This window comes from Ambystoma mexicanum, chromosome 3q (assembly GCF_040938575.1).
Source record: "Ambystoma mexicanum isolate Mex_15411 chromosome 3q, UKY_AmexF1_1, whole genome shotgun sequence".
NCBI classification, from domain to species: Eukaryota; Metazoa; Chordata; class Amphibia; order Caudata; family Ambystomatidae; genus Ambystoma; species Ambystoma mexicanum.
The window spans coordinates 732,461,235-732,477,382 of record NC_090926.1 but is presented as its reverse complement, the minus strand read 5'-3'; the positions used below and the strand labels follow the sequence as shown (position 1 = coordinate 732,477,382).

At 47.3% G+C, this 16,148-nt stretch overlaps 1 protein-coding gene across 1 annotated transcript in view; it reads right to left on the bottom strand.

The window, feature by feature from the left end:
- Positions 1–16,148, bottom strand: part of JMJD6 (jumonji domain containing 6, arginine demethylase and lysine hydroxylase) — a 210,758-nt gene that overhangs the window by 192,474 nt on the left and 2,136 nt on the right. The window lies entirely within an intron of this gene.

Here is a 16,148-nt window from a genome sequence, read left to right as displayed (position 1 = left end):
AAGACAGTGTCAGGACTACAAGATATTCAGAGGGGCACCAGGCATGGCTGTCCTATCACCTATGTTATACATCCTGGGACTGGAACCATTAGCCATATTCATGAGGAAGCAATTCTTTGACGCTGGCATCAAGATAGGGGGCGAATACCATATCGTCTCATACATAGACGATGCCCTACTATATCTACCAACAATCCTAGAGATCTTAGAGAACTTTGCCCGGGTGTCAAGGATCTCCTTCAATATAGAGAAATCCAGCATATTCCCTCTTGCTGAGCTAGTTGCACAAACTGAAACTGATCTCCAACGGTGGGAATCCAATGGAAGCCCCACATCTTTAAATACCCGGGAGGCAACATCTGCCATACACCAGAACAAACACATGGGGGCAACACAGGTAGCGATAAACGGGCTTAGAAAATCGATGAAATTCTGGTCAAAACTACCACCATCAATGATGGGTAGAGCTGCAGTGGCTAAAAAGATAGTACTACCAAGATTCTTGTATTTCTTCAACATACACTACCTGATCCCTCTTTCCTTCTTTCGAGTACTGGAAAAACTATTGAGAGCGCTACTCTGGAACACCACTAGACACAAAATATCCCTGAACACACTGACACTGCCATACACAGCGGGCGGAATCCAACTCCCAGACCTAGGAAAATACTACCTGGCTGCACAACTAAGCCACGTGACTAAATGGATATCCGATGAACGTACCTCTGAAACCATATTACTCAGACAACATGTGGCCCCAGCAAACTTGAAGGAGATACTAGGGGACCCGGCAGACTGCCTGGGGGAAAATCTGATGCTAGTAGAGCTGAGCAAGAGGGTCTGGGCCCAGAGGCACACAAGAGGTGTACACCCCTACTCTGCAGACATGCTGATAGCAGCAGGTGTATGCAAGGGGAAACCGGACCTAGCCCGAATGAGACAGTGGGAGAAGTACGGCATTTACACCTGGGGAGGAGACACGTACGAAGATGGAACCTTCAGGAAATTCGAGACCATGGTGGCTAATGAGGGCTTGCCCACCGGCCAATTCCTATGTTACAGAAAAGTCAGGGAAAGCGCCAAATCACAGTGGCAGGAGTGGGCAGATCAGCCGGAGCTAGACCCACTAATTACACTGCTATACAACCTAGGGGATGGCTGGAAACCAATATCTAGGCTCTACGCCCAACTGTCGGACAGACCCAACCCCAAAAGTAAGGCCTTGAAAACAAGGTGGGAGTTGGACCTGGGGGAGGAAATCACTGAAAAGAAATGGGAAAGAATCCTAAAATATCCTAGAGGTGTCGAGAAACGCCTGATTCAGACTAATCCAACTACAAGTCTTATACAGAACGTACATGACACCAGGGAAAATAGCCAGAATCAACAAGACTAGTGACCCACTATGCCCTCGATGTAAATTAGAGGAGCGGGGATGATGCATATGTTCTGGGAGTGCCTGAAGATCCAGACTTTCTGGTCCAGAGTGGAACAGACCCGCAGAAGGGCAGGAATGACAATACAAATGGTCCCTGAAGGAATGCCTACTCGGCGCGTACCGAAGAATAAGCAAACGACGACACAGTAAAACTCATGGACATGGTGTGCGTGCTGGCCAAGAGAGCCATAGCAATGACGTGGAAATCCCTGGAAGGCCCACACTTCGAGAGATGGTACGGAGAGCTAAAGCACTGGACAGGGGCCGAAACAAAGGTGTGGGGAGATTGAGTAGACAGAGCGGGAGGAGAGGCGAGCCAGACATTTGATGACTGGAAAGCACTAATACGAGATATGTTTCATCCGTCGGATGACAACCCCCCGAACCACCCCCTATCCATCGAAACATTATTGAATCAGACTTAAAGCCAATGCCCCACGAAAGCACCCACAGAATTACTAAACTTGGCACTCCTCTGCCAGTCCAACACCTAAGGAACTCCAATGCCCGAAGGACTAAATAAACCGGGGCAGAACCACCAGCACACTCAAGTGGCAAAGGGAACAGTTGTTTAGTTACTATTGTTTAGTGTTTGTGTAACAAATTTGCTTTTCTTTTTCTTTCCCCTTCCGTTTGCTTTGCTTTTGACATCCCCCATTTCCCCCCACCCCCATTATGGAAATGATGCTTTAACAGGTTGTTGTGTAAATGTTACCAAAGTTAGATGCCAATAAAGTACTTTAAAAATAAAAAAAAATTATAAATTCCAACAGATCCATCCTCTGGTTTGGTACAACTAAAAGCACCGTCGCATTCGCCTGCCTCAATTGCAGCATGGAATTTGCAGAGACCTATTTGCCCAGGGCTTCCAGAGCCTGATCTTCCTTGATCAAAACACGAGAGGAGGAAGAAGCAGTGTACAGCCTTGAAAACATAGTGGCCACTGCCACTAGCGGAAGACGGTCGAGGACAAGATGACAGGGTTACTTCCTCAGATTGGAGCAATCTATATCTCACATTGATTGTCCTGTCTGTGGGGGGTCACTTGAGTGGGAGGCTTCATCCAAACTTTCCTTGCCTCTGCCAGAAAAATGTTCTGCAGACACACACCTGTTTTCCAATGTGCTGATGTCTTGAGCCCCAGCGAAAACCTCTCAGAACGAGAGAAAAGCCATTCATCTGTAATCCGGACATGGATGTTTATTAGGGGCTCTTTTCTTCTTCGTCATCGGGGTCCTTTCAGTCATCCACTAGTGGTGGAACCGCATCCTCTGGCTGTGGTCTCAAAGGCAGGCCAGAAGTCTCAGGAAGTGGAGGCACTTCCGGCACATTGGGTAGGAGTGGCATCGCCTCAACCGGCCTGGGGGTTCCTGAGTTTTAGGAATAAGCTCCCAAAATAAGTCCTTACAATACTCATTCATAGGATCAGAGCGCAATGTTATTTGGTCTTGTAGCACGCACTGCAGCCACACATGATCGCCTGGTATATCTGAAACTGTGTTTTCGTGTTTGTGTTGGTTGGAGTCTTGTTTCGTGTGGAGGGTGTAGTTCGTTGCATTTGTGATTGTCTTATGTTTTGTTGCAGTCCAGAGATGCTTTATATTGTTCTGTGTTTTAGGGCGAGTACGCAGAATATTTGAGAGTCGTTAAGTGGGTTGTGGATAGTGAAACGCCTTTTAAATTCAATACATGGTCTACCCCCAAACTCATCCAAATCCAATACATTGGCTACCCGAGATACATATAAATTTAGTACCTTCCCCACCCCTGAATTACATCCAAATTAACACAGATTACCTCAAATTATATCCAAATTCAACACATTACCCTGAAACACATCCAAATCCAATACACTTCCACCCAAGCTCAAAACATTGCCTACCCACAAAAATGTTTGTGCGGCAAGGCACAGCCCGATGGCAGCTCAGAGCACAGCTGAAAACAAAGTAATAGAAGTGGCAAGGTCCTCCGGAGCATAGCAGTGCAGGTGCTCACAACTTCCACTACCTTAACATTTGTTGTTTTGTGGGCAATTGTGTGCAGGGGTTTCCAGGGTGTTGTGAGGAGATGGTAGAGTGTCCGTTTCTTTGTCCGGTGTAGGATTTGTCATGTTAGCTATGTAATGCGTTGCGGGTGTGCTGTGTTTCAGGGTGTTAGGGAGTTATTAGTAGTGTTTTTTTACAATGAGTTTAGCCCATTCTGTTCCCGTTTGGTTCCTGGGTGGACGTTGGGTGGTTCATTCTCGTGAATTTCTCTTATTTTGCGGTGGATTGAATTTGTCGCTCAGACATTTTTCTTCAGTTTGGAGACATGTTTTTAACAGCTTGCTGCATTTGTGGCGATCCTCTTGTTTGGATTTCTTTTTTGACTGGCAACCATGCAGCGTTTTGTGCCGGTTTGATCGTTGAGTTTGAGTAGTCTTGCTGCTGCGCTCGGTTTCGTTGTAGCTTTTTCAACAGGTAATCTGGCATTCCCAGGCAGATCCTTTTGGCGTGATCTATTCCATTCATGACGAGAGAGATTATGGCAAGTGTGTGTGGGAAGGAGAAGGGAAGTATCTTCTTGATCGTGTGGAGGTGGAAGAAGCAGGTTTTAACTATCGTGTTCTAGCGTTTGCTCGTTGTCCAATGGAATTCCAATATTTTTGACCACCTGGTGAGTTTCCCAGCTCAGTCTGTCATGGAAAGTGCTGGTTATTTGCCAGGTTGTTGGGTGTAATCATCCCAGCAATAAGTAGCTACTGCAAGTCTCAACTGAGAAGAGCAAATCTAAAGACACTTAAGTACCCCAAGTCAGAACAGTACCTTTGGTTAGAAGAAGAGTGGTCCAGCTGGCTTCTGGTTGCAGCGATGCAGATCCTGGGTCTCAGCCTTGGGGACAAGAGGGAGGACGTCGAGGACTCCTGCGGCAGCAATTCGGAGGTCGACGGCAGCTACGGGCTCTTTTCAGGTCAGGGGCACTTTGCGGTTTCACCTCACGGTAAACAGCACCACCGCGGATCTTGGATACTGGTTGTGCTTCCTTCACTCCTTGAGTCCTGCACTATGGTGAGGGGACTCGCTTTGGTTGTCCTGCTTCTGGAGGGTTTTGGCGAAACTCCTGGAGCTTCTGGCCGGATCACAGATGTTGCACCCGACTACGGATTTCTCGACCCCTTGCACTCGGATCCTGCAGCAGCAAAGTAGTACAGCCAGTCGGGGAAGATGGTCTAATCCAAGGGAAGAAGTCGGCCCTTCCGGAGCTTCTCTTGTCAATTAGGAAACTGAGTTTCCGCACAGCAGCAGGTCTTCACCAGGCAATTCAAAAGTCCAGGAGGATGCAGCAAGCTTTGTTTGGGGTTTCTTCGTCGGGTTGTTCTTCCCAGTGGTCGACTGTCTTCAGTCCCAAAACCCTCACCTTTTAAGCAGTTTTCTCCCATTCATGCACAGCCTAGCTGTCACTCAAACAGCAGGGTGGCTGACAGGTAGCCAGCCAATCAGGACTTGGTGCATTCGGAAAGATAAAGACAGGGGAGTTTAGGGAACCTCCCTCACTTCCTGCCCTTACAGACACACTGGAACCAGAAGCTAGTTTCAGCACTGAAGCCTGCCAAAGGCAAAAACGAACAAAGGGCTCAAAACTGGCTTGGCACACAGTAAAACCCAAGAAAGACCTCACAAACAGAAAATGGCAAAAAAAGAAGAAGACCGGGGTCCATTTTGACAAAAATGGTCACCCATGGTTGCTTTACTGCAGCTGAGAATTCAGCCTGCTGTAGAAAAGCACAATGGTAGGAAAATTAGACCACTGCCACCAGCCATTTAAAAGTAGTGAGGGTAACATTAAAAATGTTACATGACTAGGAATGAAAGGGAGCTACCAAGTACCCCCCCAGCACTCCACATAAAGGTGTGTGCTTGACCTACTAAGAGAAAAGGTAAGTCAAGTAAATTTCACTTTACTATTCTTGGGAACAGTAGTTCACACAAGAAACAGTATTTAACCCTTATGAGAAATCTAAAGGATTTCTCTGCGACACTGCACTGAAGGTGCTGTGTGTCACCATACACAAAGTAGATTATGGAGTTTGTCAGAATCCAAACACAAAGGAAACCATCCAAATCAGGTCAAACAGTGAGTAAAAGGGCCATGCCACTCCAAAGTTAAATAGAGAACAAAATGGGGGGCTCCAACCACATATCAAATGAATATTCTCTCAATTAGAATATTTGCTGTGTAGTATCAATTGTCATTTGAAAATAAGTGCTTCAAACGTAAACTAAGTATCCAGTAATAGGGTTATTTTACTCATGAGCTATATTCCATGCACACATCCTGAAACATCTATTGTGCTCAGAAACAAGCTGCTTTTATTTAGCAGGTCCAGTCCTCTGGCTGGATTTACATCTAGTATATTCATATTTCAACAAATGAACAAGGTATGAATATAATAATGACACCCCAAAGACAAAGTAGCAGTATTCACACATTTTGGTGTGGTAAAATGTGTGAACACTGCTACTTTGTCTTTGGGGTGTCTCTCTCTAAAACTGTGAATATGATGTAATATCTCACAAACAGTACTAACACACCCTTGATTTATACGCTGCGATGTGGTTTAGTACTATGTTAAGACATTATGATATTCATACCTTGTTCATTTGTTGAAAAATGAATATACTAGATGTAAATCCAGCCAGAGGACTGGACCTGCTAAATAAAAGCAGTTTGTTTCTTGCTGTTTTTTCCCCCACCATTGTTTTTGCTTTGTTAGCCCGAGTGGGATGGGTATGCCCAAACATGGGTCCTGTGCCTGCTGGGCCTAGAGACACAGGCTACTCTTCACTGATGAGCCCCAACAAGGGCGAAACATGTTTGGGGATGCTTGTGCAGAAGGGATGTGGCCTAACAGTTCGGGCTGGACTGCCCCTTTTGGGGTCGGGCCAAGCCTGATTTGCTATGGTCTTTCCCCTTCTGTAATGGCTTGGCAGGCCAAGAACGGTGGTCTGGAGGGTTGCCCAGAGCATTGCCAGTGGTTAAGATTCATTCTAAACCTTCCAGCCATCACCTCTTTGTTTTTGCTATCCCTTCTGTTACCTACTCTAAAGTTAAGGCAATCTCTGAGGATCTGTATGTGGCTGGGGAAACAGTCTCTGAGGAGGCACAGACCTTACCCATGAATCTGTCGACATTGGCTGCCAAGTTGGTCTCAACAAACATGGACTCACATAATGATGTGGAGAAGAATTCCTAGGCAGTGACAGAGTAGGAGGCAGTGACATGAGAGGCGCTGATCACTCGACTCTGGGAGCAAGAGAAACGCCTTCCAACCGAAAACTGGGTGCAGGTGAAAACAGATTGTGGCCCAAAGAAGCAAGTGCTGACTTTGGCAGTTACAGCGGTCAAAAGTTAGACAAAGAAGTGGATTCGGGAAACTGCTGGCACCCTTTTACGGGAGAGGGCATCAGATCCCGTAGTGGTCTTAGACTGACTGTTGAGGCTTAGGCACAGATAGATGACCCAAATCTAGCGCAGGTAGGTCATTGCTAGGATTAGCCCCGACGTAGGGAACCCTCAGCAGTGCTGGTGCAGAATTCAGCCCTTACTGAGAGATCAGTGATTCGACCTGGTCAATTTACCTCCCAACAGGGGAACCTCAGCCAAGCCCCTAACTGGAATAGCCCTTCCTGAGGGAACTCAGGAGCGAACTCCGATAGGTAAAAAAAGAAAAAGTACTGGACAATAACTAGGCTGAAAACGCTGAAATTCCCCAATTGAATTTTTATAGTTTTTTTTGCAAATTGCGTTCCCAATAAATATATAGGCGGTTAGATTAGGGAATTAAGGTTGGGCGGCTGCCCCTGCATTTCATTGTAAAAAAAAAAAAAAAAAAAAGTTTAAAAACTAAAAGTGCCAGTTTTTTTTTTCCCTTTTCAATGTTTGTAAAACAACTGCGCTGCTTTCAGCCTCATATTTTCAGCATTTCAATATAAATCCCCATGTGAGCACGCTTCAGTAGCCAACAAAGGATGGATGCCCTCTGGACAAGTCCCAGTAGCACTAGGATCTCAGCAACCCATCCCATTGCCAAAGGCCTCCGAGGGGAAACCTCTGATCCGGGGTAACCTGCAAACATAATCACTTACCGGGCCCGCTACTTACTTGACACAAAGTGTAATGTGCCCAAGCGCTGACTGATGGAGGACTTCCTTCCCAACGCTGAAGCCATTCAGAGAGTACGAGTACAAAGTCAGTCCCAGGCGAAACACAAAACCCACCTGTGATCCAAAATAGAGTGTGTGTGGAGCCGACAGAGCAGTTGCTACCACACGACGAACAGGATGCAAATCTTGTTTGCGCCGGCAAAGGTGAGCGAAAACTATTGCAATGCGAGGACGAGGGGAGTAAAAAATCCAGACGCGAAACCCCCACCCCCCAAAAGAAACCTACCACTCGTCCAGTCCCAACCATAAGGAGAAAGACTGAGCAAGGAGGTGGGGCGGCAGAGCCTGTGGCCGCGCATGCGCCGGACCCATGTGAACTGGTGCTACAAAAAGCCCTGCTCCAGTCCTGTAGAACGAAATATCCCACAAGTATGGATGAAAGGGTAGGGTGTGGGACTTAAGAGTAATGATGCAGTAACAGGTAAGCATATAGACTTTTCCCAAGTAGGCCAGAAATTCAAGATACCTACAGAAACCAGCAGTGTGATTTTAACGCTGCCTTTGCCAGTGGGTTTGGGTTTAGAGCTGAAGAATAAATATAGAAAAAGGTACACCAGCAATGGCAGTCAGAAGAGCAATACCCTGGGACCAAAAAAGCAGTTCTGCGAAGAGGGTTTCAGCAACACATTGGTGCAAGAAGGACCCGAAGACCCCCGGGAAGGACTATTAAGGTGATTCAGAGATTCCCAGGTCAGCGCCATAGAAGTTGAAAGGCGAGTCGGCTACCATTCACGGTAGTCAAGGATGGGTTACCCATGTCATTCTTGGGCACAGGATTCAGCTTCTGAAGATAGTCAGCTTGGAGTTGCCTAAAGGAAGAGCAAATATTGATGAGAAGTCATTGAAGAGCCAGTCAGGGAAGGATCGGTAGGCGGGTTTGGCAGTGCAGTTGCAGTTTTAAAGGCAGCACAGGCCCCTGGAGTTCCCAGTCAGAGGAGATGGAACAAGGGCACTTGCCTGATGTCCTGGGATAAAGATGCTCAATTTAATTTGGAACAGAGTTCTGGCAGCGTAGTATCACCCACTTCTAGAGCCAGTGACTCAGGCACAGCCAGGAGCTTCGGCAAACTAGGCCTTCTGAGCAGGAGCTGTGCGCCAATTGTCCCCATCGGATCCGAGGACAGGAGCACTGCAGAGGGTACCTGCTGGCTGTCTGGAGTGGTAGAGCTTTGAATTTTGATCATCAAAGGATGCTGGTGCTGAGCTTGTGTCCTGCCTCGAGCAGGAGGCATTGCAGAAAAGTAGGTATAGTTCCATCAGATGACTGGAGTGGGTAATTGTATGGTTTTATTCCTCTAATGAGGCATTGAGTAAACTCAACAAAGGAATGATCAGCCAATGGAAGACCATCCTTCCAGGCACACCCATGCATTTTGGAAGAATCACACACAAAGGAATTAATCCACGCAACCCTAGACAGTAATCTGCATAAACCAGTCGGAAATGGTTTGACCGGCTACAGCCTCCAGATGCAGGCACCCAGTGGTCCAAGATTGCCACCAGACAGACGAAGAATAGACATGTGACCGCACAGGTCTTCAAGGCTAACAAAAAGAACTTCCTTTCCTTGGGCACGAAAGGGGGGGCAGGAGATTTAAAAGGGCCCAAACAGGTAAAAATTGATTACACGGGCGAAAAATGCCAACACCAGCCTAGCCACACAACAGAGGCATGCCTTCTCCGAGACACAATGGGGCACCTTTGGGTTGCCAGGCCTTAGTAGTAAAGACTCCCAAGGCACGTGTAATTCATTTTATCTGCCAGATTACTAAGACTACCAAGGCAGAGCACATTAAACATTGATAATCCTAAATAGAATTGTGGCTTATCCAGTGAGAGTTTTCATTATCGCACGGGTGGTCAGTGTTGTGAACTCCGCGCCTGCTCCGATTACTAACCCCTTGCTAATTGATAATTTCGACAAAAACTATTTATTGCACATTTGTATGGCATCTAAGTGTTTCCAGGCGCCACAAGGGAAAAAAAGGGGAGCATAGGGAAACAACAGTAACGGTCGTACTAGGCCATGTGACGTTCTTACCGTGCAAGTGCAGAGACAAAGTGCAGGGGAGGGTAGACATGGGGGCGGGGCAGGGGTGGGAACAGGGGAGAAGGGGGTAAGTGCAGGAGTGGAGGGCCCAGGGGCTGAGCAAGCGCTGAGGGGAGCCACAATGGGCAAGCACAGGGGGGAGAGGGAGAAGTGCGAGGATGGGGGAGGAGGGTGCAGATTCAGGCCAGTCCGGGAAGGTTGCCCTGGGGTAATTGCTGGTAAGGATGCCGAAGGGGGCTGATCAAGGATGGCCTGGCCCCTTTAACACTCATAGGGGACCAGGAACCAGTCGCAGAGGGACATTCGCACAGGAGGGGAAGAAAGAGGGGGGGTCTTGAGACATTTCCGGAACTTAAGAAGATCCGGCTCAAGCCTGAGGGGGGCACAAGCCACTCCAGACGGATGCTTCTTCCGAGCAAAGGGACCTACATCCCACTCTCTGCTTGGAGAAGCACCTGAACTACAGAGAATTGGAGCTAGAGGACCGAAGGACTCTGGCAGGGAGGTATTTAGGGAGAGAGAGTTGGATGTAGAGGTCCCAGGCCCCAGAGAGCCTTGTGGATGTGGCAACAGGTCTTAAATTTGATCCTTGATGTCACCGGGAGTATGTGGCGAGATTTTAGGGTCGGAGAGATGTGGTCCCTTGGCTTGAAGCCAAGGATAAGCAGTGCAGCCCTATTCTGGATTAGTTGAAGAGGGCGAAAGAGGCAGATTAAGGAAGAGGCTGTTGTAGTAGTCCAGCCTAGAGCGCACCAGCGCTCTGGAAACTGAATTTTTGGCCGAAGTTAAGGCAACTTCCCTGCACGTGTGCAATCTCAATGTCACCTGGCCTACTAGGATCGTTGTCTCTCGTCTTCACTCCGTTTCCCCTCCCTTGCCTCATCGCGCCTTGAAACATTTGTGTATAGGCGCGTTATAAATGCCATATCATATATCAAGGGAGAATGTCTCTGTGGAGGGGGAGCTGAAAGGTGGACTTCTTAGCAAGGTCTGACGTGCGGAGAGGAGGAGAGTGGGTTGGGGGAGGCACCCAAGGAGTGTGGCCAGAGAGTGGAAGGGAAACAGGGTGCAGGTGTCCCAATGTGAAGGATATTTGTCTTACTGGCATGAAGACAGGCTGTTAGAGCACCACACTTGAATAGCAGTGAGTCAGGAATGAGAGAGAAGAGAGGAGGTGGAGGATGGAAGCCTAAAAGGAAAGCCGAGTGTCACACTGGAAGTGAGGAAAGAAAGAAGAGATGAGGTGGGCCAGGGGGGCAAGGTAGATGTTGAAGAGCCATGGCAATAGGATAGAGCCCTGAGGGACACCACAGGTAGAGACTAATGTGGTGGAAAGGAAAGGGCCAAATTGCACTTGGAAGGCTAGGTCTGAAAGAAGGCCATATGTTGGTCTTAATGATCATCTTCAGGAAATGCACTGGATACTGTAACAAGTGTGACGACATGGCCAACAGAAGGGTCTTCTTAAAGAAAAACACTTCATTAAGCAGGTGTAATCAAAACAGGATTTAAAGAATAAAGCAAAATGTTCACATGTAAGTGAATTAGAAGTCCATCCCTGAGTGAATAACGCAAACTGAAAGTGTACTTCACTTATGAAGTAAAACGGTGTCCCAAACTACTAAAACCACTAAAGAAAAAAGCTCATCTGTTAACTAATCCTTTAACTTAAAATAAAGGTTTCCTGAATCAAAGGTTCATTGAAAGTGAGTCGTCAGAATAGCTATATCAAATGGTGCAATGAATAATATAAACGTAAATGTCCTTCCCTAGGCGAAAAGTATTCATACTTCGTACAGCTAAACAATAGGGCCGCTTACGCGAAGCAATCACACTGGGACCTGTATGTATGTATGTATGTTTGTTTGTATGTTTATTAATTTGTATAGCGCACCTGACCCAAAGGTATATGGGCGCTTAATCTTCGAGTTACAGGCAAGGTAGGGTACAATTATACAGTGATGAAGCAAAGGTATACAAGACAGGATAGCAATTCGTGCATAGACAGTAATATAGCAATTCGTGCATAGACAGTAATATGCTGGCATGGTGCAAAATACAATCAAGCAGGAGGTATGCATTCAATCGTGGTAGGTTAATTGTTGAGTAACCAGGTGATGACCTTAGTTCTGAAAGGTTGGAAGGTGGGTGTAGATTTGATATCCAGTGGAATGGTATTCCAAAGTTGTGAAGCCAGAACTGGAAAGCTGGAACTACCAGCTCTTTTGAGGGAGAATTTGGGCACAGTCAATTGTAGTGTATTAGAGGATCTAGTGGTTCTAGTGTTCTGTCTTAGTGTGAATTTGTTGGTGAGATAGGGCGGGGCAAGGCCGTTGAGTGCTTTATAGGTGAGGCAGATAGTTTTTAGATCTATTTTTTGTTGGATGGATAGTCATTTGCATGCGATTCTGGTAGCCGAAATATGTTCTCTTCTGGGAATATTCAGGGCGGCACGGAGTGCATTATTTTGTATAACTTGCAGTTTATTGATTACCGTTTTGTTGGCACCTACGTAGAGACTATTGCAGTAATCTAGTTTAGATTGTATAAGTGCTCTGGCTAAGGTGAGGCAGTTGTTAGGGGAGATCAGCGGTCTACAGGCCCTGATTAGTTTGCCTGTGTAGGCCGTGGCTGAGGCAGTCATATTAATTTGTTTGGCTAGGTTAGTGTTCGTGTCGAGGTAAAAGCCAAGGGTTTTTACACTCTTGGCGATAGTGATGGTGTTGCCGTCAATGGTAAGGCTAGTGTAGCTAGGACTAAGTTTCCGAATGGTGTTGGGTGAGCCGACAAGGAGCAGTTCAGTCTTGTCATCATTCAGGCAAAGGCCATGTGTGGCCATCCATGCCTGAATGATGGAGAAGACTTCATTGATCCAAATGGCGTCCGAATTATAGTTGCCGGTTAAGGTGAGGAGTATCTGGGTGTCGTCTGCGTAGTTGGTGTAGGTGACACCCAGATGGTCCAGCTTGTCGAATAGGGGCTTTGTAAAAATGTTATACAAAGTGGGTGATACACACGATCCTTGTGGGACACCACAAGTAATAGGAATAGGGTCGGCCGCTGCTAGGGGTGAGAAGACCCGCATGGTCCTATTGTCCAGGAAGGATTGGATCCATGAAATTGCGGAGTGGGAGAAGTGTACTGCCGATGACAGATGGTTGCACAGGATTTTGTGATCAACCAGATCAAAGGCAGCGGATAGGTCAAGAAGAAGAAGGATGCCAGCTTTACCTTTGTCTTTGAGGTCGTCTATCTGGCACTTGAGATCGACCAGGGCCGTTTCTGTCCCGTGTTGTGGACGAAAGCCGGACTGGCGAATTCCTAGTAGATGGTTTGTCTCAAGGTAATCCTGGATTTGTAGATAGGCCACTCTATCAAGAATTTTTAGTAGGAATGGGACAGTGGTGATGGGTCTGTAATTTGTGGGTATATCTGGGTCGAGGGTAGTTTTTTTTAGTAGTGGTAGGACCCAGGATTGTTTTAGATTACTAGGGACCGAGTTATCAGAGACAGACAGGTTTATTAATTTTGTGATGAATGGGGAGACATCCCTTGCAGCATCTTTTATAATCTGAGCGGGACAGCTGTCCCCCTTGCAGTTCGAAGGTTTCAATGACGCTATGATTTTCTGTACTTCGGGTATGGATACCTTTTTGAAGGTGAATCCTGGGCTGGAGGCTGTAGGAGGGGGAGGGGTGGGACTGGAGGTCGGAACATAGGTGAGTTGTTGTTTATTGTCAATTTTAGACTGGAGCCCTGAAATTTTGTTAACAAGGGCATTCTGGATCCCTGTGCACCATTGTTTATTTTTAGTGCAAGTATCCGTGGGAGGAATGGGGTTTTCTAGTTCCTTTAGGATCTTAAAGAGCTCCTTTGAGCTGGAGCTTGCCTCCGAGATCCTGGAGTTGAGCGATTCTTTCTTTGCGCGTATAATCTCATTTTTGTAGAAAGTGGAGATATTAGTGAGATTCGTTCTGTTAATTGCTGAGGGCGCTGATTTCCATAGTGCTTCAAGTTTACTTTTTTGTTGCCGGAGGGATTTAAGTTCTGGGGTGTACCATGTATTCAGGTGTGCTTTTGGTTTCCCTTTGCGCATTTTTAGTGGGGCAATAGTGTCAACAGCTATGGCCATGGAATTATTGTAGACGTTGACCAATTGGTTCAGGTCGGTTGTGGCTGGTAGTGCGTTCAGGATAGGGGTTACCAAGGGTATTAAGTCTTCCGCTGTGATGTTACTCTTTTTCCTAGTTAGGCAGGCTGGTGCGGTAACAGGCTTGTTATGCACTAGGCTGCTAGTGTTAATGTCAAATGGGAGGAAATGATGGTCAGTCCATAAGAGCTGTATGGGATCCTTCATGGTAATGTTGCAGTTAAGGGCGGTTACCCAATCGAGGATTCTGCCCTTCGAATGGGTAGGTTTGGAGCAGAATTGTTGGAGGCCATGCTCCTCTAATGCTGTGGCCAGGGCAGTGGCTGGGACGTCGAGGGGGTCATTAAACCCAAGATTGAAGTCTCCAAGTATAATCATTTGTGCTGAAAGTTTGGAGCTTTCGGCAACTAGTGAGGTGATGTCTTCCTCAAAGGAGCCTGGTGGGCCCGGGGGTCTGTAAATTAAGTGCATCGTAATGGTGTTCTTAGGGGACGTTTGTAATTTGAATGTGAGATGTTCACATGATTTAAGTGGGGGAGACGAGGCTAGTCTAATATTAAGCGAGGACTTGAAGATGATAGCTACACCGCCTCCTCGTGCGTTAGGTCTATCTTCATTTTCTAAGTGCAGGGCCTCTTAGGAGAGGAATCGGCTGGGTCCTGTGCTTTCGTTCTCCACCTCAGACGATTCGTCCCTCTCTCATCCGGCATGACGCCCCTTCCCTTCAGGAGTCTGTCTTCATTACCTAACTTCTCTCTCTTCTTTGCGCCTCACGTTCTCAGGGGACCTGGATTGTCGCCCCTCACCTCTTCAGGAGATCTTTGCTTTTGCCCCTCTTCCACTCAGGGGTCCTGCTTCTGTCATGGTCCCTCTTTTTCAGGGAATTTAGCAAGGTTTTGCCTTGGCCCCTTCCCAGGAATTTTAGATCTTCCACCCTTTTGGCTTAGGTTGACTGCAGGGGTGCTCTCCTTCACCCTGGGTCAGCTTGTTTCCAAGGTAGGTCAGCACTTCCACTTTTTTGAGGAGGCCAGGGAGAGCCATGCACTGCGGAGGAAACCAGGAGCGTGCCCCACAGGAGGGGACCAAGGCCCATGAAGGGATCCTCCAGGGGGCCAGCAAAGCCAGTGCTCCCAGGTGCCCTGCACCCGAAACAATCCTTGCTGGGAGGGCAGGAAAAAAGGGGTTGGTATTCTGGACAGTATTATGGACAGAAGAGAAAGTGAAGAAGGGTTCCAGGAGCAGAGGCGGTCCTCAGAGATTGGGACGAGGAAAACTGACGTGGATGTAATCTACCTTTTTACTGCACCAAAATTATAATGGTAGTGGTCTCGTAGCACCAAGGTTTACCATGAGAGTGACGTAATGTGCCCCCAAAAGCGATAAAACCACAGAAGAGGGTAGAGGAGGGGCATAAGAAGCTTAGTCAATTGAGGCCCCTGTAGTGCAAAACAAACCAAGAGGCGATTCTTCACACCATCCTTTTGGATCGTTCCCAGAGAAAGCTCAAGATTTGATGGTGTTAACATAAAGCAAATTAAAACACTGCAAAACTTCTTATTTAACAGAGCAGCGTTTTTACATATTTAAGTCGTACACCTACACTGAAGAGTTGCCATTTTGACAGCCCAGACATGCTTGCATGAGATTTACTACGAATCCAACCAACTAGCAAAGGGGCACTCAAAAAAATAAATAGTTCAGAGCGATATGATAGGATACATGATATGGCATTCATAATGCACCTATACACAAGTGTGTCAAGGCGCAACGAGGCAAGGGAGGGGGAACAAAGGGAGGAGAGAGACAACGATCTTACTAGGCCAAGTGACATGGAGATCGCGCAGGGAAGGGGCAAGGGGAGAAGTGACAGGGGAGGGGGCAGCGCTGTACATGGAATCAAAACAATGACAAGAAGTGCAGCCTGCAGGTGGCAAGTGCAAGAGTAAGTGCAGACACCAGGTGCCAAAAGTGCAGGGGGGGGCTGTAGGGTTACAGCTACAGACCCAAGTGCAAGGGTTACCGGGATGCAGTGCAGGTGTGCAACTGGGCGGGCAGGGACCTGTGCCTGAAATCAGAGGGTAGCCAGGTGACCAGTGCAGTTATCGGGCAGGAAATCAGCAGGGGAGAGGAAGAGAGAAGGCAGAAGCAAAGAGGAAGGCCTTGAGGTGCTTCCGGAACCAGAGATGGTTCTCAAGTTTCAGAGAGGCCCCAGCTGAAGAAAGATCTACCACCAGCTCATTGCTTGGAGAAGCGGCTGACCCTGAGGGAGTTGGAGGAGCAAAGAGCTTGAGTAGGAAGGTATTTACG